Source organism: Neovison vison, chromosome 4, assembly GCF_020171115.1.
Source record: "Neovison vison isolate M4711 chromosome 4, ASM_NN_V1, whole genome shotgun sequence".
NCBI classification, from domain to species: Eukaryota; Metazoa; Chordata; class Mammalia; order Carnivora; family Mustelidae; genus Neogale; species Neogale vison.
In genome coordinates, this window is record NC_058094.1 from 212,543,087 (window position 1) to 212,564,874 (window position 21,788).

A 21,788-nucleotide genomic window follows, 5' to 3' on the forward strand; every position below is an offset into this window, starting at 1 on the left:
CTATTTCCATATTCATCAGAGACGAAACAAGAAGAAATAAATTAAACCTGCACTGGGGAAATTTAGAGCTAACGTAGAGATAATGGAAATTCCTTCAGATCCTTAAGAAAAAAGTGGTTGGCTTTGCATATGGAAGGTGGTGAGTCTCATTGACATGCAGGCAACTCCTCATTATTTGCACGGAACTTGTCCCTGAAGGGAATTCTTTTTCCACTGGTGAATGTACCAGGCGTATGAAGGATGTCAGGGAGGGAAGTTATTGTGCCGAACCTCAACTACCAATAAGAAAACCCCTGTAGTACCATTTTAGGGCAGACTTACTGTTAAGAACTCAGCCAGCTCACAGTGAATTTGAACCTCCCAGCAAACTGGCCTTTAGAAGTCAGATCATTTAATTCAAGAGCTCATTAATACTGAAAATTTTACTTTGATTATATAAAGAAATGGTTTCCAGGCAACAGAAATGAAGCAATTTTTAGTAGATACTTGGATTTATAGGCTTGAGGTATTTATTTTATATCCATTTTAGCCAGTGACTTGAAGGTAAATCTAAAACTAAAAGAACATGAGTATGAGTTTAAATTTTATAGGTACATTAACTATTATTACACTGTGATTGTATCTTTATAGTGTTTCTTCCTTTGGGAGAATGGTGGATGCAATATTTTTACAGAAGTTGCATGATTCGATATTATCTCAAAGCACGGAAGGCTTGAGCTCTTCAAAGAAAAGTGGTGTAAATGGAAAAGAGTTCTACTTTAGTTGCTTGCCCTTACCTGCCTTTATATGTGTGTTCCTTGGTTTTTCCTTCTTTATACCTTAGAGTTAATATAAATCCTAGACCTTTCACAGGCAAGTGCTCTAGTTACAAGTGTTCTTTTTTATGGGCAGACCCTTCTATGGTGTTGAGAAACAGGTATAGAGGCATTCGCCTCTCCCAGAACTTGAGTAATAGCATCACACCTAGGAAAGGGTTCGTTTGGATCATCTGGCTCTGTCTGAGATACATTCCTTGTGAGGGATCTGTACTGAGTGCGGGGTGCGGGGAAGGGAGAACAGCAAAGGCATGCGCTCACTGGTCCCTCCACTGGATTACTCTAACTCTGGCTCTTTGCATGTCTGGGACCTTTTTCTCTGAGACTCAGTTCAGATGGCATCCCCTCTCTCCGCCAATCCCACTCTCTCCCTGGCAGCTTTTCCTGACTGTCCTACCTAAGTAGAATTATTCTGCATTCTACCCTCCCTCCAACATCCCAATCCAGTCCTGAGAGTTAGAAATAACTACAGAGTCAGCACGGGAAGACCAGAAATAGAGAGTGACAAAACCTCTTTTGTATCTAGCTTTGGTCTGACCCTATCATTAACTTCCTCTCATTCAGAAAAAACTTTCAGTATTTCTGTCCCCGCAGTGTCACGCTCCCTGCTGTGCAGAGCAACTTTAATATGCTTAGTGTACTGAATTCCTAAGAAAACAAAGGCAACAATGAACTACAGAGCATATCGGCATATTAAAGATGCTGGCTTGTTGTACATGGTCATTTTCAGCTTGAGTAGCAAAAACACTTTAAAACTGAGCTAGTTGACTATACTCTGGACCATGTCAGGGCCAACTTTGCCAGCTCAATGACACCTTAGGGCGGCCTACTGCCATCTTATTAAGTCACTCCCAGCCTCATCACCAGCCCTAGTGTTGCTATGATTCTTGTTTTCTCAATCGATTATTCCATTCTGAGGGATAGATGAGAACTCCCAACTTCCCCTATCTTCTCCTTGACCAAGTCAAGATAGAGTTCTGTGTAAGTAAGTCAATCTTTAAAGTCATTCGATTTATTAATTCCCCAAATGTGTTGTCACAACCCAAACACCTGCTTTTGTATTTATTTTGTTGCCCTTTCTTTCTTCATAAAAATTTTATTTTCTGAGAATGTAAATTAGTTAGACCGTATCAATAAATTTAATATCCTCAGAGTAACGAGATCGAAAAAGTAATGAGATGGTTATTTTCCTCTCGCACCTTGAGACATTCTCTTGCTTTTTAATCTTTGTAAGTTGTTTTCAAACAGAATTTTCCAGGTCAAGTTTCAATGTTCCTTAAATGTCACTGTAACATTTTTATGCCCAGCTAATTGTAGGTGACTAAGCTGAAGAAAAAAAAATAAACAATTCTCAAAAATTTCTGCTGAGAATCCAAAACAACTGTTGAGAAGGGAGCTTGGAGAAACTCACATATGTGTAAAAGATGCAGGTGGGCAAAGTAGTCAATTACTTGATGTTTAAAAAAATGTCCTTTGAAGTCATTCCCTCTGCTAGACTGTCCATTGGGTCTTCTACTGCACCTTTGCCCTAAGGCAGCTCCCAGCGTCACACAGCATCAGCCCAATGGGGTTCTCCGTTGGGGGGGGTGTGGAGGACAGCTGTCTCAGCGCTGCTGTCCTCTGTTTGGTGACATGTGGATGAAGGGGCCCCCAGAGGGTCTGTCCTTACCTCTCAGAAATGGCATCGGGGCGGTATAGATCATCTCTTACAAGGGGCCATTTCCGTGGGTGATAACGTGCTTTCCAATCTGTAATTTCACCATCTAGACACAGAACTCACAGAAGGGAAGGAAGTGAATAGAAAGGAGATGAGGGACACCATGTTATAGGTGAATCAGCTGTGCTGCTATCGGCCCCAAATGGTACACGCGTCATACAGATAGTGATAATAGTAACAGTTGTATTCCTTGTAGTAGATAGTAGTAATGATAGCAGCTAACACTTTCGGTAGCATGTACTATGAGCCAGACGCAATTCTGACTGTTGGCTGCGTGTCGACTTGTGGTTATGTGTACTGGCAACAGCTTTGTGAGGGTGGTGTTCTTATGATGGGGAAGAAATGGAAAAATTGTGAAATGAAATCAAATGCCCACAGTCACAGAGCTAGCAAGTACTGGAACTATAATTCACACTCAAGCAACCTGACCCTGGAGTCCAGTGTCCAAATGAGTTCTACTGAAAATGTAGCCCGAGGAGTGTGCTTGTCTGCAAGCTATTTGTTACCAGTCTGCTGTGAGAGGTACAGAATTTGAGAGAAAGCATTAAATGCCCTCCCTCCTTTTAAAGGAATTTAACATTGCCTGTTGAAACTAACCAAAAAAGGGGGGGAGGGGGAATTTGTGTTTTGTATATCTTTGTGGTTTTAAATTTTTTTATTAATCAATTTCTGATGTATTTTGTAAAAGTATCAATGTATGACAGATGGGGTGCGGGGGGGCTGGGCTGGGCTCTCACCACAGTTAGGGGGCACACTGCCCTAAATTTCTTACTCCTTGATATTGCCTCAGAGAGAAAGGAGTGAAAGCACAGAAGCAATCATCTCACCTTGGTGCCCAAGGCACTTTCCAACAGATGAAGTCGCTTGAATAATTTTGGCAGGGGCTTGTGTCCCAAGTCCTCAGCTCCTAGAAGTGTCTGCTGTAGAGGAGGTATTCAATATTTAATACGTGGACGAATGGCTGAGTGATTGAAAGTGAATGAATCAGTGAGGGCTTCCTTAGTGCAAGGACATGTGTGTGCATGTCGTCCCCCCACGATTCGTGCTTGTGGGTTTCAGATTGTTGGCAACCCTTAAATTAAAATGTTACAGTTCTTATTCCTCTGATGGCATCCACATGAACGCAGAACTGAGCACACCTCGTGTTCTTATTATCTGATTCTTCTGTTGCCATCCCCCACCACCCTCCCCCCCACAACCCCCACCTCCGCTCCCGGCCCTTTTTTTTTTCAAAATGGCTTCCACCTGTTGCAAGGTGAAGCATCCAGATTCAAATTAAGGCAGTCTCTTAGGAGACGGGAAATGAGCACCCTGGCACTCTGGACATGGAGCTATGGCAGCTGTCTGTTGAAAGGGACATCCTTTCAGTTACTTTATGCATCTATAGGAGTCGCCACATTTTCATGGGAAACACCCACTCAGTTCTGGGAGAAGTCATTTAATTCATTTCTACTTTAGTGTCTTTGTCCAAAAAAGGGGGGGGAGGTTGAAGGCTAATGATGAGTGAGGGGTTTTGTCTTTTACCTGTCAGACTGTTGAATGGGCATCCGACCGGAAAGCTGTCTCCCCCACCCCCAATGGAATAGGCTACACCGTGCTCCATAGAGAGTGGTCTGTCCTCCGAGTCAGGCTCTGCATTTGTACACTATCAGTGTGTGACTTCCAGGGAAGCACTCCTTTGCCCCAGCGCAACCCAGGGTGCGGTCCGTGGGCTGTCAGCATCTGCATCACTTGAACAGATGAGGAATGCAAGTTCTTGCAGGAATCTTTGTTCTAACCAGCCCGCCCACCCCCGGTAATTTTGATAGAGACTGAAGTTTTGGAAGTACTGCGCTCCATCACAACGCCATGCCCAGCTGGAGGTTAGGAAATGGGATCTAAAGCTGTGGGCTCTTAGCATTGCAGTGAACAAAAGAAGTCACTAAACACACACACACACACACACACACACACACACAACTATCCAGCTTTGTTTCCTACAGGCCCAGAAATTGTAAAAACAATATTTGCAGTGACAGCAGAAGCTGCTTCCTAGTCTAGCACATTGCTGATTTTTACAGAGTTCTTTCCAAACACAGGATGAGCCTACAATTTTCTGGCTCGTGCAGGGATGAGAGGAAGAGGCAGATTTCCTAATGCCTAGGCTCAAATTCCCACATCATTGGAGGAAAAACACAGAAGCTGTGCAAGTCAGGATGTAGGCATTCTTGAAACATTTAAAGCCTTTTTTTCATTTTCCTCACTGCCCCAGGATTTGTCAGACTACTTCCAAGACGTGTCATGGCCAGAGTTGCCCACTAACGCCACACCCATCTCTTCTGCAGCTGTGGGAGTAGGCAGTGGTTCTCAGCCTCGGTGCCCATTTGAATCACCCGGGAGCTTTCGGAAAACAGCGTCTGCCCAGGTCCCATCCCAGAGATTTGATTCGGTTGATCAGGAGTGGGGCCTGGGCATCAGTGTCCTGAAAGATACTTAGATGGATAGGGCCACTGGTCTGGATCTTTCTACTTTGTAGGATCAATCATTGCCCTGAGAGGAAGTGTATACAGAATTACAGTGGAGACATTCTTGAATTCAGTGAGGCCTGTGATAGAGAGTTCTGTTTGATACTTTGCACCATCTTCGATACATAAGCCTTGGAATCAGATACAGATGATTTTACATCGCAGCCATTTCATCTGATAACTTGGTGGCCAGGACCAAATTGTTCATTTCTCTGTACCTACTTTTCCTCCTCCATGAAACGAGAATAATAAAAGAGGTGTCATAAGAACCCAGGAATTATTTCTAGTGATTAGGTGGAGTCCTGTTTGTAAAACGTGGCTCCTTCCCTCCCCATGTCACATATGTGTGGATTGTAGCGTGATGTGCTCTCGCCGTTACAGACTTCTGACCTGCTGACTTCTCCACCCCTGCCATCTGTCTCGATTTCAGAAACCCCCACATCTCCCCTCCTCGCTAATTTGTATTTCCCTGCTCCTGTCCTTTGTACGCCAGCACCTACCCAGGAACCTCCGTTTCCTGCCTCCCCCAACCCTAGCGTGACAGCAAGTGGTGATACAATTTAACCTCCTTCTCTTTTTCCTGGAAGTGGTCCACTGGTTGTTTTTCAGCAGCAGAAGTAGCACGTGGTGTTTATTGCCATGAAAGCTGGCATGTCTGTTTCCTAGACCAGCCGTAACAAATGACCACACTTTGGTGGCTTTAAGCACCGGAAACGTGTCCCATCACAGTTCTGGAAGCCAGGGGCCACATTCCCTCCTGAGGGCCTAGGGGAGGACCTTCCCTTGCCTCTTCCAGCTTCTGGTGGGTCTGCCATTTCTTGGCTTCTAACAGCATAACTCTGATCTGTGCCTCCATCCTGCCATGGCCTTCTTCCCTGTGTCTCCGTGTGTCCCTTTCTGGGTCTTAGAAGGACAGCTTCATTGGATTTAGTGCCCACCCTTAATCCAGCCTGATCCCATCTCCATCCTTACCGTGATATCATCTGCAAAGACCCTCTTTTCAAGGAAGATCCCATTCTGAGGTTCTGTGTAGAATTTGGGGGGTTCACTGTTCAACCCACTATAGCTGATCATTGGAAGCAAGTTATATGGAATGCAGTATATTTAATTTGCTATATGTCCCTTGAAAACCCTCTACCAGGAAGCAGTGTACAGGGATTGTTTTTCAGACAACAGGCCAGGGTGCTCTAGATTCTGGTGTCAGCAAAGTTCCCAATGACAGTCTGCAGTAGGCCGCGTGATGGCTGGCGTTCCGAGTGGGTTTCTCCGAAGGCTGGTAGTCACAGCTGCCTATGGTATAATGACTTGCTAGAGCTAATTACACTGATGCCCAAAGCCAAGATAACCTCTTGCTGGTCTCCCAAGGAAGTGTAGCCAGAAGCAAGAGCATAGCATCTTCATCGTATCAAATTATGTTAATATGAAGAACGCTGCTCTGAGTGGTATTTGCATCACGGCCAGTTGTTACCTCCCACTCTGTGGTATGGAATAGATTCAGCTTTTATTAGCGTAAATAGATTAGTCCCATTTAAGATCTGCTGGAAGTCGTCACAAACATCATTAAGTTGAAAAGAGAGCTGATCAATTGATTTTTCCCCCCCGTGTATGCTCTGAGAGGCAGTGCTGATGGCCCCACTGTGTTAAAATGAGCCTTAGAACCAAAATGCATCAGGATCTAATCTGATTCTTCAGTGTCTGTCTCGACTGAAAAAATACTAGTTTACCATAGTTTGTAGTGTTGATTTTCTTGGGATTTTACTCTTGCAATTTTATTCATTTGCAATATTATTTGGTCTCTTTATGACAAGTGGGGACCTCAAATAACCAACCACTAGTAGCTGCATCAGGCTTTAGCCAAGAAGGTAGAGAAGGAGATGCCTTTATTCTTGTCTTTGGCTGTTTATGTTGTCACTGTGGCTTTCAACACTCAACCTGTTCACTTCTGAGACAGCTGAGCAAATGAAATCTTTCATGACTAATAGGGACTTACAGAATCTTAGAACGTTCATTTGTGTCTTCAAATTGTAGTATCTATATTAGTTGTAGCATTAATTCTGTTACTAGTCTAATACATTCTGTTTTTAGAATTTTTGTTGTGATGCTTCATCGCCACCTGGGAACATAACTAATGTAAATTTTATCATGGCATGTGGGAAAAGCATCTAAAATGTGGTCCGTCCTAGTCTCCTTGTCAGCTCGGTGACCTTAGACAAGCCCAAGCCACTTCTCTTCCCTGGCAGCACCTCCCTTCCCTCATCTAGAAAGCACGGAGGATGTTCAAGCTACTGCGTAACGCCAGGGTGAAAAGTCTGTACGGGTTCATGAATTCGGCAGAGCTCTGGGAACGGCTCTCTGTTTTGACTTGGTGGTTCATAATTTCCTGTTATTGATCCAGACACACACCTGATCACTGCCTTCAGAAAAATCCGTTAGCATTAAAGGGAATGGTGTTAAGAAAAAACGTACAAGAATGAAATGGGTTTCCTATTAAGTGAAAAGCTTCACGAGTTTTTCCCAAAAGTGTGATTTCCCAAATGCATGATTAGACAGCCGGTGTAAGAACCTGGCAATATTTTTTCCACAGTGTATCACGAATATTTTAAATTCCTAAAAAGGCTGAAAAAACTGTGTGGTCAGCACCCCCACATTCACTGTCCAAATTCTGCATTTAACACTTTATGCTGTATTTGTTTCATAGCTTAACTAAACTCGGTCATTTTTAATTCTTCAGCCATCTCCGAAGTGAATTCCCAGTTGTTCCCTGAGCACTTTAACTGTGGTGTCATTCACAGGTTTTTAATATCCTAGAAAAATCTGACCATAAAGAGAAATAAATTAAGTGGGAACGTCATCGCTTTGTTCAATTTCTGAAAGTAACTCTGTTTCTAAAGGCTTTCCTTTAAGTAGTGTCAGAGAACAGTGAATGGACCGGCTTATGCTTGAGTAATCTGTAAGTACCGCCTTTGTTGATATGATACTACAGGGGAATTTGTCATCATAACTATTGATGAAAAAAGACTGAAGTGAGCAAACAGGAGGTGATTTTTATTTGCAGATAACAGACACGCAATGTGGTCAACTTGAGTTTTTACAAATATCTTTATAGTCTTATCTTATGGATCAGATGGTTTTCTTAGAAAGTTCTTCCTTAACTAGACTTCTAAAAATAGCTTCCAGCAAAGCAAGGAGAGGGGGGAAATAGAGATGGAGCGAGAACGCACATGTGTGCACCCAGAGCAGCTAAAAATGAAGGGTTTTTTTTGTATGTGTGTAGAGAATCTTTGCAACCAGCCCTATGCATGGTATAAGAATTATTAATGATTTCCAAGTTTGTTTTTACGAGTCAGTTATAATTACAAATGTTTTCTTCAACAATCTATCATCCCTCATAATGTGTTTGGAACAGCTTTTAATTTAGATGCAACTTTTCAAGAATTTATTATATCTGGGTTATGAGGTCAGTTTAAAAAAAGCGAGCTCGAAGGCTTTGCCCACGTGGGTAGAGAAGTCACGAGGGACCAATGAATGAGAACATAATTACAGTTGGTGACACTTGTTTACCAGCTTTGCTTGGTGCTAAGAAACTTGTGTGTGTACGAGGCTGTTTCAGAGTGACATCCATCTAGGGATAAGCCCTGGGTCTTAAATGATGATTCTGAATTTATTTTCTAAGTCAAGGTAGGCCCACGGCTGGCCATCTCAGTTGTCACTTGGGCTGTTCTATGAAACAGGGTTCATCTGGGGCATTGGAGACGTTGACTGGCTGCTGTCTGCTTTGATCTTCCCTCTGCCCACTCCTGGTGGATAAGCAAGAGAGAAGGTAATGACTTAGGACAGGTCTGCTGACAGGGACTGACCTACATTAACACTCTGTGGCTCAGATCCTCGGCCCGATGTATATTTCACTTTACTCGCTAACAAAGGCGTCTTCTGATGTACAGCTTTTCCTTAAATGCTAGAGAAGAGGAAGAACATCTCATCAAGAGATACCAGGAGAGAAAAGGCTGGCTCAACAGCCCAAGCAAATGGTAGTTATCATTCTTGGGAGCAGCACAATCGCTGATCTGGCAAGATTACTGGTAGGAGGCAGAGGAGCACAGACGGAACTGCTGCTTCTGGGGGACTTGATGTTCTTCTCCAAAGTCATTTTTGCCCTGTCCGACTGTTGCAGCTCTGGCTCGGGAGAAAATGAGGAGGGAGAAAGCAGAGTAACTGATCTTGAAAGTTCACTGACCCTTCAAGAGTGACTATGCAAATAAAGCCATTGTTCCCGCTCTGGCTTTTCAAGCATCCTTGCATTCGTCCATGTTCCTTTAGAGGCTGTAAGGCGAGCTAGTAAAAATCGGATCCCTCAACTGGGGCATGCAGTTGAGTAATTTCTACTGTTGAAATTGTAGATAACACTAAATGATAAATCTTGATTAAGCACCGCTTGATGCCATCACTAGGGGACCCCATTTCACGGGGTCTTCTGGTTAGTCAGGGAATCGAAATTCCTCATACCTGCGGACCCGGCAGCCATGGGGGAGAGCTTGTAGCTACCACTGAGCGCAGTGTTCCAGAAGGCTGTGGTCTGCAAGTTGAAAGCCCTGAGGGCTAGAGAAATCAAGAGACTTGAGGTGAGCTGTGGGTCCTGAACTGGGCATCGCAGGCTGTGTAGAAATAGTGACGAGGATGGAGGAGAAAGGAACCCGAACAAGGACTGTAACAGAAGTAGAGACACAAAAGGTATGTTCATGAGACAGTGAGGTTAGACCACCTGGGTGAGGGGATGAATGGGGAGTGAGAACGTGGGTCAACAGGGGTCACAAAACTCTTAAGAAAGCCTTAAACTTTGAGCGGAACAGGTTACATTTAAAGTGGGAGGAAAAGCAGTCATGAAAGGCTCTAGTGAAGGGGTTCATTGGCTCCTGTCTGATCTTGCCTAAGGGGGCGGGGAGGAGCTGATAAGCGACGGTGGGCTCTGGCAGTTCACAGACGGGATTAGAGGGTAGCAAGTCTGGGATCAGAGAGGCCGTCCAAGGCGGGGATCTAGGAGGCCCACTCAGAAGGAAAGACAGAGTTTCTATGAGTGTTGCACTCCAGACCAAAGCTTCAGGTGGTGACCTCCTGGCTGCTCCCACGTTTTGCTCAGCTCAGCATCTGAAGTCGTTGTTTGGATTGCTTGTCACAGTTGGTCAGACAGGCTGACCTTCTCGGACAAGCATTGTGCTCTACCAGGCTTTTCTTCGAACCCGCACAGTGGCTGGGGTTCTTCATGGCCCCTGTCCACGGGAGCAGTCATTGGTTGCCACATGTTCATGTGTGTTTAAAGATTGAGCTGTATATTTCTCCTTTATTACCTTTTCAGACACCCAGGAGCTCTGTCAGTAAAGTTCTGCTTTGGGGAAAAGGCAACATGCAGCTAGCTCATTAACAGGTTATCTGTGTGTCATTATGTCCTTTTTGGATTGTGCATACTGGAAATAGACTCTTTTGAGAAGGAAAAAAAAAATCCATCTGGGCCTCTAGTTTCCCTTTCTTTTTCTTCCTCATTTTTATCTGCTTCTCTTCCCTCCGTAGTTACAGCTGTTCCCATGACGGATGGTCATATCTTTGGAGCCCAGAATACCCTGAATATATTCACTTGCAAATAGCTAAGTCAAATTCAGATGACAGCACTTAAATGAAAGGCTTTCTGTACCTCTCTTCACTGGACACATACGACTTCTCCTTGCCCCCATTTCAGCCTCAGGAGCTTAATTGCTTCTTCCTTTTGATTCCACAAAGCACATTTTCATTTGTTCTCCCCTCGGTCATTCCAAGATCAGGGCTGCCTATCAGGTGCTCGCAGGCGTGCTCTGGTGACCTTGGGCGCTATGTTTGCCCCTGGCTTCCAAGACTTTACCAAATGCACAGCCTGCCTGTGTAGAGAGGGCTGAGCTAGCCAATCGTTTCTTGCCTCTTGAAACAAGCAGTATCTCCTTTTCTTCCATCTTCTAGAATTTTGCCCGAGAGCCGAAAGGAATCCCTGATACATAGTAGGTGTTCATTGGTGAATGAGTAAAACGGAAGTTGCCAACAGTTATCTCAGAAGGTGGTCTCTGGATGACACAGTTAAGAGTTATACTTTGCAGAAGCAAACCTGTCTTGTTTGCAAGGAAGGTAGCATTAAGTATTTGTTTTTTTTATTAAGATTTTTTATTTCAAGAAGTTTGAGGTTTACAGAAAAGTTGCCGAGATATTACAGAGACTTCTCTGGTAGCCCATGCCTTGTTTCCTGTTACTAGCATCTTCTATTAGTTTGGTGCATTTGTTACATTTAACAAACCATATTACTAACGTCTATAGTTATTCCAGTTGCCTTGGTTTTTACCTCATGTCTCTCTTCCAGCATACCATCCAGGACAACACCTTATATTTAGTTGTCTTAACTTCTTGGGTTCCCCTTAGATATAGCAGTTTCTTAGACTTTCCCTTTTTTAAATGGTCTTGACAGTGGGTGGTATGGTGTAGAAAGTCCAGCAATATGGGTTTGATCTGATGTTTTTCTTGTGATTTGACAAGAGGGTCTGTGTTTCCAGGCGGAAGACCCCAGAGGTAAAGTGCCACTCTTATCACACGTCATATCAGATAGACATGCCATCAACAAGACTTACCACTGTCAAGGTTGGGGGGGTGGGGCTCAGTCGTTAAGTGGCTGCCTCCGACTGGGTCATGATCCCGGGGTCCTGGGATCAAGTCCCACATTAGACTTCCCACTCTGCGGGAAGCCCGCTTCTCCCTCTCCCACTTCCCCTGCTTGTGTTCCCTCTCTCGCTGTGTCTCTCTGTCAGATAAATAAATAAAATATTAAAAAAAAAAAAAAGTTAACCTTGAGCACCTGGCTGAGTCAGTGTTCATCAGGATTCTCCACTACAAAGTTACTCTTCCTTCGTCCTTCTAATCTATGTCAGTATGGATTCATGGGTTTTCATTGGAGACAGCAGGCTTACAATGCAAGACTGTCTTGTTTTTATTGCTCAGATTATTCCAGCATTGACCATTGGGAGCTCTTGCAGGTATTTGTTTCTCCTGTGTCCCCACCTTTGTGATTTTTTTTTTCTTTTTCTTTCTTTCTTTTCTTTTCTTTTCTTTTTTTTAAGCATTCCTTGTTTTCTGACATTACAAAATGCTCCAAGCCCCATCTATATGTTTTCTGCCCCAGTCCTGGAATCAGCCATTTTCCCAAGGAGCTCCAGCTGGCTGTTACTGGAGAACAATATTAGCAGCCAAGATCTGGGGACTCGGTGTGATGGTTGCTACTTGGTATATCCTTACTTCTCAGTCCTCTCAACCGATCGAGAAAAGAAATATATGCATTTATACTAACCCTCATATATATTCTTATCTACACATATTTCTACATGTGGCTACTTGGATTTACATATTTTTAAAAAGATTCATTTATTTTAGAGGCAGGGAGGGGCCGAGGAAGAGGAAGGAAGAATCTCAAACTGACTCCCCACTCGGCATGGAGCCCAGTGCAGGGCTCAATCCCACAACCCCAAGATCACAACCTGAGCTGAACCAGAAGCTTAACAGACTGAGCCACTCAGGCGCTCCTTGTGCATTTACATCCTAAGCTAAAAATGAGTTCATACTGGTGTCTCCAACTATAATGCATTAGTGTGTGGGTCACTCTAGCCTGCTCCTCTTATCTTATTTATCTGAAACCTCCTTCTCCAACAGTAAACCACCTGCCCCCCTCCCATCCGCCACCCGTTGGCTTGACTGTACTAGCCAGCAAACTTGTAGCAGTGTCAGAATTTTTAGTCCGTGCCCTTGTGCGAAGCAGCTTTATCAACCCGTGTGTAGTTCTTATATACAGTTCTTTTCCTTTAGTTTTACATCCTGATTTCTGAAATTGCTTGGTTCAGCGCCTTTTTCTCCTACTCCTTTCAAGAAGATTGTTTTGTGCATTTTGTAATGCGCTTAGGTGGTTTTGTCACATTCTGCACTACATCCTGGGATCCCCTAACCTCCCTAAATTATCGTATTTAATTTGCATACATTAGAGTTCATTCTCCATGCTTAAAAGTTCTGTGGGTTTCGACAAATACATAACGTCATAGGGGTGCCTGGTGGCTCATTCGGTTAAGCGTCCGCCTTCAGCGCAGGTCAGGATCCTGGGATCAAATCCCGCATCGAGCTCTCTGCTCACCCGTGAGTCTGTTTCTCTCTCTCCCTCTGCCCTTCTGCCTACTTGTGCTCTCTCTCTCTCTGTGTAATAAATAACAAAATTTTTAGAAAAATAAGTAACGTCATATATTTGCCTTTATAGCATCACACAAAATGGCTTTTACCACTCCTTTCCCTCGTCCCTCATCCCCAAAATCTCTGTATTTGGTCTTTTCAACGCATCTCCCCTTTGCCCACCTCTCTGGCAATCACTAATCTTTTTACAATAACTACGGATTTGCCTTTTCCAGGATTCATGTAACCAGAACCATATAGTATTCAGCTTTTTTCAAACTGGATTCTTTAGTTAGCAGTATTCATAGGAGTCATTCATGGATTCTCAAGGCTTCGTAGCTCACTTCTTTTCATCACTGAATGGTATTCCATGTGGTATGTGATGGGGATATACCAACGTGTCTATCCATCACACCTACTAAAGGACATCTTCGTTGCTTCCATTTATGATGGTTATTAATCAAGCTGCTATGGACATCCACCTGTAGGTTTTTGTGTGATCATAAGTTTTCAGATCTATTGGATATTGTTTTTAGCTGTTTCCAGAAGCTGTGAGGATGAGTGGGGTTGTGAAAGTGGTGAGGACAGACTTATAAATAAACAAACATATCACCGTGCTAAGTGCTTTAATAAAAGTATGAACATGACCAGTAAACTGGCCTATAGGAACAAGGCAAAAGTAAAAGAATATTCAAATTTACTCCTAAGTACTATTTTATTTTATTTATTTATTTTAAGTCAACTTCTTATTCATTTTTTATTCAAGACAACATTTTTTTTTTAAAGATTTTATTTCTTTATTTGAGAGAGAGACAGTGAGAGAGAGCATGAGCAAGGAGAAGGTCAGAGGGAGAAGCAGACTGCCCATGGAGCTGGGAGCCCGATGCGGGACTCGATCCCGGGACTCCAGGATCATGACCTGAGCTGAAAGCAGTCGTCCAACCAACTGAGCCACCCAGGCGCCCATTCAAGACAACATTTTTAAACTTACTCTTAGGGATGCCTGGGTGGCTCAATCGGTTAAGCTTTTGCCTTTGACTCAGGTCATGATCCCAGGGTCCTGGGATGAGTCCCCTGTTGGGCTCCGTGCTCAGCCGGGAGCCTGCTTCTCCCTCTGCCTCTGCCTGCCACTCCCCCTGCCTATGTGAGTGTTCTCTGTCACTTGCTCTTTCTCTCTCTCTGACAAATAAATAAAAATCAAAAAAAAAAAACAAAAACACTTAGGTTCTATTTTGAAAAAAATACTTAGCATTCCTTTCCAGGAAAAACACTCTCCCTCCAACCCCACCACTCAGTAAAACCAACTTGTAAAGATCTGCTGCTACAGCCGAAGTAAAGACAGTGAGTCAGGCGGTACAAAAATTTTCTGTCTGCAAAGATCATCCTAGGAATTCACTGGTGATGGACACCTTCCGAACTTAACCCTTTGTCTTCTTCCAACTCAAATAGTAGGAGAGAGAATCCACGTAAGGCTGAATAAACAGCTGCTGCCCATTAGAAGTGGTGGAAAATGACTAAGGATTTTTTGCTCTCTGGAAACATGGATTTCAGAGGCCAAAAGAACAAATAAAATTATTTGCCCAGGTCGCTCAGTGCCAACAATAAGTATGTTTATTCTGGGATTTGGGGTTCCTGCTCCGGGAATTTCTTATAGAAGGAGCTAACCCCAAAGGAACTAGCCCCATGGGAATGAAGCCTTGCTTTGTCAAGCGCGGAGCGTGTGTCTTTCAAGAAGAGCTTTCATGTTTAACATCCAGAAAGCGATACCAGGGGTCTGTTAAGGGGCCTCTGGTTTTCTGCCTACACACCTTTAAATGTCAGACAGCAGGGTTAGCTGGGCCAGTTGGAGCCCGATTTGTGTACCAGTCAGTGTGGAAGTAGATGGATCCAGAAGAAAAATGTGTTTACAGCCTGGGAGGTGGAATGGGCAAGAGGTGGTATGACTACATCCCTCTTGAATGTCCAGTGATCTGATAAATAGTAAAAATAAATAGCACGAACTCAGGAGTTTGAGTGAGTTAGCAAATCCCCTTTGTCTGTAGAGGAATTAAAAGGGTAGGAGTATAGACAGAGGGACCAAACTTTAAGTGAAGAGAGAACTTTCTGCAACACCCAGCATGACAAGAAATTTGTAAGCTGCCGGTGATCAGAAACTTTTTGATGTACAGAACAGAAATAAGAGAAAATTAAAGATTTCTCTTTCAGTGAAAGACAAAAGAATTCAGAGCTAAGTTGTAATTTATAATGTTACAATTTAGTTGGTGAGTGGTTTTAATTAGTCCCTGGGTAACTGTATCTTTTAAAGTCTTGCTGTAGTTCATATATTTGTCTAAAATGCATCAGTTAAATATTTATGTGACTAGTTATATATTTATAATGTCTGCTTTTTTATGGAGTGGTTTTACAGAGAAAAATCACAAGTGACTCGATCGAAGACTGTTTTAACTCCTTCCCAACTAACTGTATCTAGGGAAGACCAAGCTAATTGACTCATGAAGCTGTGGACCAGATTGACCTCCTGAGTTCTAAGCCAGCTGCAGACCTTGTACCTGGATAGAAATAACCTATCGCTATGGGCTAGCTTAGCAAATACAAATAACTTCAGGTATTGGCACAGATTTTAGGTTTATTTTAATTCTACTTCCTTACTCCTTTCAGCTCCTGAACGTAGAGGCACATGCTGGTTTACTTAGATAACAGACATACGACTTTGTAGACGGGGAATGTTGTAACCGAACTTACATACGCGAGACAAATACTGTGTGTGTCCTCACGCTGTTTAGAAAAAGATCGTGTGTGGTACAGTATACATTTTCCCCAGTGAGTGTTGGTATTTTCTATCCTAGAAAGACTAGACTCCCAAAGAACTGTAGAGCTCTGGGACTGGAATCAAGTTTAGCTCGTTCCGAGTCTGGTTCAACGTGACGTATCTGATAAGTGGTAATCCAGGTAGTAGAAATCCAGGCCCCTCTTCTGCTGACCCGGTCCGCTTTCTGGGTCTACCTGTGGTATTGTGGAAAGCCCGCTACCCTTTCACGTACTGAGTAATGTACTTACATTGGGTTTTTAGCAGCCCCGATGCTTGTATCATAAGGAAACTATTTTGTTCTACTGAACTTCCAACAACAGTAACATCTTGCAGCCCCTGCTGTTCTGGGTGACTTTGCTTTCCATTTTGCTCCTTCCTCTAAAGGCAGAGCACGTTCCACTCCAAAACCAAATAACAAGCATCTCTCTCCTAATTTATGGTTTTCAACAATTTAGACTGTTTTTTCCCTTGCTGTCCAGAGTGCTGTCTGAAAAGTCACAGTGATTTAAATAATTGATGGCTACTTTATGGAATTGTCAGCCTAGATCCATCCTCCTCCCTCCCCTTGAGCAGCTAATCCTTTTATGTTGCATCTTCCCCCCCGCCCTTCCTGGTTTCATTTAGATAATTATATTATTCACCCTGGAATATAATTGCCGCTATACTGTGGGGGAAGGGGGGCGGAGTCGGGTGGGCTGCCTGCTGTTGGCATTTGCAGGTTATAAAATGTCTGTTATGCTCCAGCCTCTAATTTCTTTGCCATCCCACCTTTTAAAGATTTAATTATACCTGTGTAAAAGCATAATTGGAAATATGACTTCTGATTCTTTTGGAAGATAAAAGAGAGATTAATCCATTGTTAAACACGAACAAGCATGGTACAGTGGAAAAAACTTGGGACTGGAATTCAGGGCGCTCAACGCAGCTGGACAAACAAGGTCTGAATGCCTTCTGTGGACCAGGCACCAGACTGAGAGTTAAGAAGTGCAAAATTGAGGGGCGCCTGGGTGGCTCAGTCGCTTAAGCGTCTGCCTTCGGCTCAGGTCATGATCCTTGGATCCTGGGATCGAGCCCCACATCGGGCTCCCTGCTCAGGGGCGAGCCTGCTTCTCCCTCTTCGCTCTGCCTGCTGTTCCCCCTGCTTGAGCGCTCGCTCGCTCGCTCTCTCTGTCTCAAATAAATAAATAAATCTTAAAAAAAAAAAAAAAAGGTACAGAATTTAAAAGCGGAAACTGCCTTCCAGGATTGCATACGTTGATGATCTGCTACCCACTCATGGCATGACTTGGGCAGTGCCCTTAACCTCTCTGGGCCTGTACTTCTCATCTCTAAACAAGGGATACTGGTCCTCTTCAGAATGGCCTTCCAGCTGTTCCATTCCCTGATGTTCTGAAGAAAGACCAACGAGTGTCGGCCACCTTCCTTCTTCATCAGATCTAATTCAAAGAGGGGGAGGGGTAAAAAAAACACATCAATTTTCTGTGACAGAAGTCAGTGTGTCATCTCTAAATCAAAGACAGTCCCGTCTGAAAGTTCTTAAAGGATTGCCTTTGCCTGAATAGAATTTCTACCTGGTGTGTCCAACATGCCCAACGCAGGACATGTTTGGGAGCAGAACGTGACTGTCTCCGAGCAACTCCCAGTTCTTATCACAGGAGCAATAACTTTTCCTCTCAAATTACTGCCCGACATCCTTTTTCCATCGCACGAAGCCATTTTCCATTGAGGATTTGGATTCTTTTTTTTTTTTTTTCTTAAGATTTTATTTATTTGACAGAGATCACAAATAGGCAGAGAGGCAGGCAGAGAGAGAAAGGAGGAAGCAGGCTCCCTGCTGAGCAGAGAGCCCGATGCGGGACTCGATCCCAGGACCCTGAGATCATGACCTGAGCCGAAGGCAGCGGCTTAACTCACTGAGCCACCCAGGCACCCGAGGATTTGGATTCTAACGTGTGGTTTTCACCAGGCCGAATTGCGCTGTCCGTTGGATGGAAGGAAGGTCACAAAACGGTTCTTGTGCATCTTCAGATATTGTTGTTTATCTCTTTGGAGGTGTGTAGTTTGGATATGTGAAAACTTGCCAACTCGAGAACTTAGAAAATGTGAGGATATGAAATATAAACCTAATGATAGATCAGGCATCGTAGCCTTGAGAGGAAATGGTATTCATCTCTGTCCGGGCCTTCCAGTGTTGGATAAAGCAAACGCAGAATGACAGCATATAGCCTGATACAAATGGAACACAAATAACACATAATAAAATAGAGATTTAAAGTGGGCTTTATAACATGTTTATTTCAGGGAGCAAATCATAACCCATTTGCCTTATTGGAAAAACAGTTTTCCTGTTACCCAGGGAAAATGGAGTATTTAAAAAGGAAATGAATATGACAACCAAATGGACTTGGTTGAAATGGGCAAATTTGTTTCTTACTTACCTGTTGTTTTTGCACTGGGAGATGAGAGAGGACCTAGACCTGCTTTCAGTAGTAATGGTTCTTTTACCAAAATAACCTGCCGCCATCTGGGGTAAAGTAGCTTCTGTGTGTCCCATCCTCTGTAGGGGTATAAATGGATTCTAGAAGTCTCTCCCCTTCATATACAATCTTTAATGCTCTCCATAATTTTCCATCTACCTCTTTCTTCCTCTTCGTCTTTATGCAGATCTCTGCCAATAGCCTTCTCCTCCATTGTCCAGTAATAAAATATTGTCAGTCTAGTAGTAGGCCCTCCTCGTTTGTGTCACTTTATTTATCTCCAGTACTGTGTTCCTCAGAACCGTGCTTCTAAAATTTTAATCCCCGTGTTCATCGCCAGGGGATTCTTTCCCGAGTTTCTACATTTTGAACCAGCACGCCAGCCATGCCGAAGCTGCCGGTCTGTGAGCCCTCCTTTGACTAGAAGGCTGTATACCACAGGCCAACAAGCTTTTTCTGTAAAGGGCCAGAGAGCAAATATTTCCATGCAGCTATGCGAGCCGTATGGCCTGTGTTTGAACAGTTGGGCCATCATGGTACAAAAGCGGCTACGGATAGTGTGTCAATGGATGAGCGTGGCTGTGTTCCCATAAAACTTGCCTTAACAGAAAACAATGCAGCAGCTGGATGTAGCTGGTGGCCAGAGTGTGCCAACCCCTGCTTTAGACGGTGTCTTTGACATGATGTGTGTATTTCTTTTTTTTTTTTTTAAAGACTTTATTTATTTATTTGACAGACAGAGATCACAAGCAGACAGAGAGGCAGGCAGAGAGAGAGAGAGAGAGAGAGTGAAGCAGGTTCCCTGCTGAGTGGAGAGCCCGATGCGGGACTCGATTCCAGGACCCCAAGATCATGACCTGAGCCAAAGGCAGCAGCTTAACCCACTGAGCCACCCAGGCGCCCTGTTGTGTGTATTTCTAAAACTTGAAGGTTTTCGTCCCAATGTTTACGCGACATTGTTGTACAATGACGACTTGAAAACCCACTCCCCGTTTGGCAAGCAGTGGTTTACAGTTCTGTCTTGTAGGCATGTCTCTCTCCGAACCCTGATTCTTGCCTGCCTGTGTGCATTTCTTTGATCACATCCCTTGCCATATCATTTGGCACCAATCCATATTTGGATAATGAGATAGTTTGTTGTGCCTGCAATGAAGAAAATGATTTAAAATGTTTTTTAATAAGTTAACAGGAGCAAGTGTTGAAATTACTGTAATGAGATAATGACAGTGCGGCATATTGCTTTGAAGATTGTGCTCCGGTGAAGAATGTACACTCTTAATAAATTCATTTTCACTGTATTTTCCTTGGCGAGATCGTTTAGCATTTGCCCGTCTCCCAGCAGCCGAGAGATAGGCGTATGAGTTGGTAATCAGCAAAGAATGACAACCAAAGGTGGTAGTGATTTAAGAGTGTTGAGCTTTAGGATATCAGCCGTGGATGGCTCGTGCCAGCCCCCAAATCCTGCAGTCTCCAAATCTTGCTGCATGATTGAAACCCAGACTCCTCAGTGTCAGGCCAGCGTAGCAGTTCAGTTTTGAAGTCTGTCTGTTGATCTAGGTCACGTGTACTTTATTTCTTTGAGGTTTCAAGTGTGAAACTTGAAAGTTGTCTACGTTTCCTTGCATGTGTTGAGCCAACATGTATCCTGTAGGTACTCAAAACAGAGCATGGTGTAAGATAGGGAGCCACAGAAATGAAAAGGACCTGCGTCCTGCTGTCAAGTTTATTGTTGAGAAGAGAATGACAGACGTATCCACAAATCACTGTTAGGCCGGCCATGTTCTGTCTACATGTGCACTTGGCCCATTGGGATTCAGTAGGGGGACTGGGCATTCAAGAAAGGTTTCATAAAGGAGAAGATACTTTAGCTGAGTCCAGAAAGGTAAGACATATTCAAAGGAGAGGAGGAGACCTGAACCAAATACAGAGGCATGATAGAGCGTAGGGCATTCAGGAACAGAGATACATTGTATATACCTGTGATGGAATTCCTTACAGCAGTAGAAATGAAGGAACTGCAGGCTACACACCCTCTGCATGAATCTAACAAAAGAACACTCAGAAAAAGAAGCAAGACACAAAAGAATATGTAAATATCATTCCATCCGTAAGAAGCAAAGTTATACTTTATAGTTGAGGTAAGTGGTAAAACTCAAGTGGTACAATCATACAGAATAGCAGGAAAAAGATGATTACAAAGATTGCCACAGGTGGGAAGAGGGATGCTTTTGTCGGGGGAGGGCTTGGGGTGCCGGAAGGTTGTGTTTCTTTACAGTGTTAGTGGTTCCATTAGGGGTTTGCTTCATGGTTAACACGAACATATGTTATCATAAGCCTTTTCATATAAATGTTACTGTGAAATATATGGGTTGTATTTAACAATAAGAGGATTTTTTTTTTAAGATGAAAACCTGAACAGGCAGTAGGAAATGGAAGAGTGTTCATGAAAGGGATCAGGCGGTAGAATCGCATGGCCACTGCTTCTGTTGGGCGTGGAGAGCCAGGGTCTACGATGCACCCAAGTTTTTAATTTGGAGACTGGAAAGATGGCATTTGTTGAGACCAGGAATGTTGTCCCCATACTGGGCGAGGCCTTTTCTGCTGTAGCTCTCGCTCCTGTGAGGCCCATTCTTTTTCTACCCAAAGGTCATTATTCATACCTACTTCTCCAGGTGAGTATAAATCACCACCACTTCCCCCACAACCTGTCAAGAAAATCGCTGTTGCCCATCTTCCCACTCATTAATTCCAGCAGTCCCCTTGAATGATACATATTCTATTTTACTTTCTTATCCAGTGTAACTTCACTGAGCGTTTCCTCCACCACACATTGTGTTCTTACCAGTCTGACGTAGGCAGTCCTTGCTCAGTCTCCTTTCCCTGTCCTTGGCCATCCCTCTCTCTCATGCTTGCAGAAGAGGAACAGCATTGCTTCTTCCTTTTCCTCAGATTCTCCCCCCCCCATGTTTATAACCAGACCTAAAATCCGCTTCAGAAGGCCATTCCTGACTAGAAAGATCTACACTACCTCCTGAAAATGTCTGTGTTTTACCTGAAAACCACACGAAATTTTCTACTTTGATTGTGATAGATTCTGATCATTCTCATACGGATTTTGTTTGGTCTTCAAAGGGCCTTTCCTTAACTCAAACCTGAAAGTCCAAACTTAAAACGTCTTGAAATTAAGATTGGTATGGTAGGTAGCCTCAACGTCATGAGAACCTCTGTTTGGAATGCTGCGTGTTTTATCTT

General features: G+C 43.6%; 1 protein-coding gene across 1 annotated transcript in view; it reads left to right on the forward strand.

Moving 5' to 3' along the window:
* EXOC4 (exocyst complex component 4) overlaps positions 1-21,788 on the forward strand; it is a 724,031-nt gene that overhangs the window by 516,870 nt on the left and 185,373 nt on the right. The window lies entirely within an intron of this gene.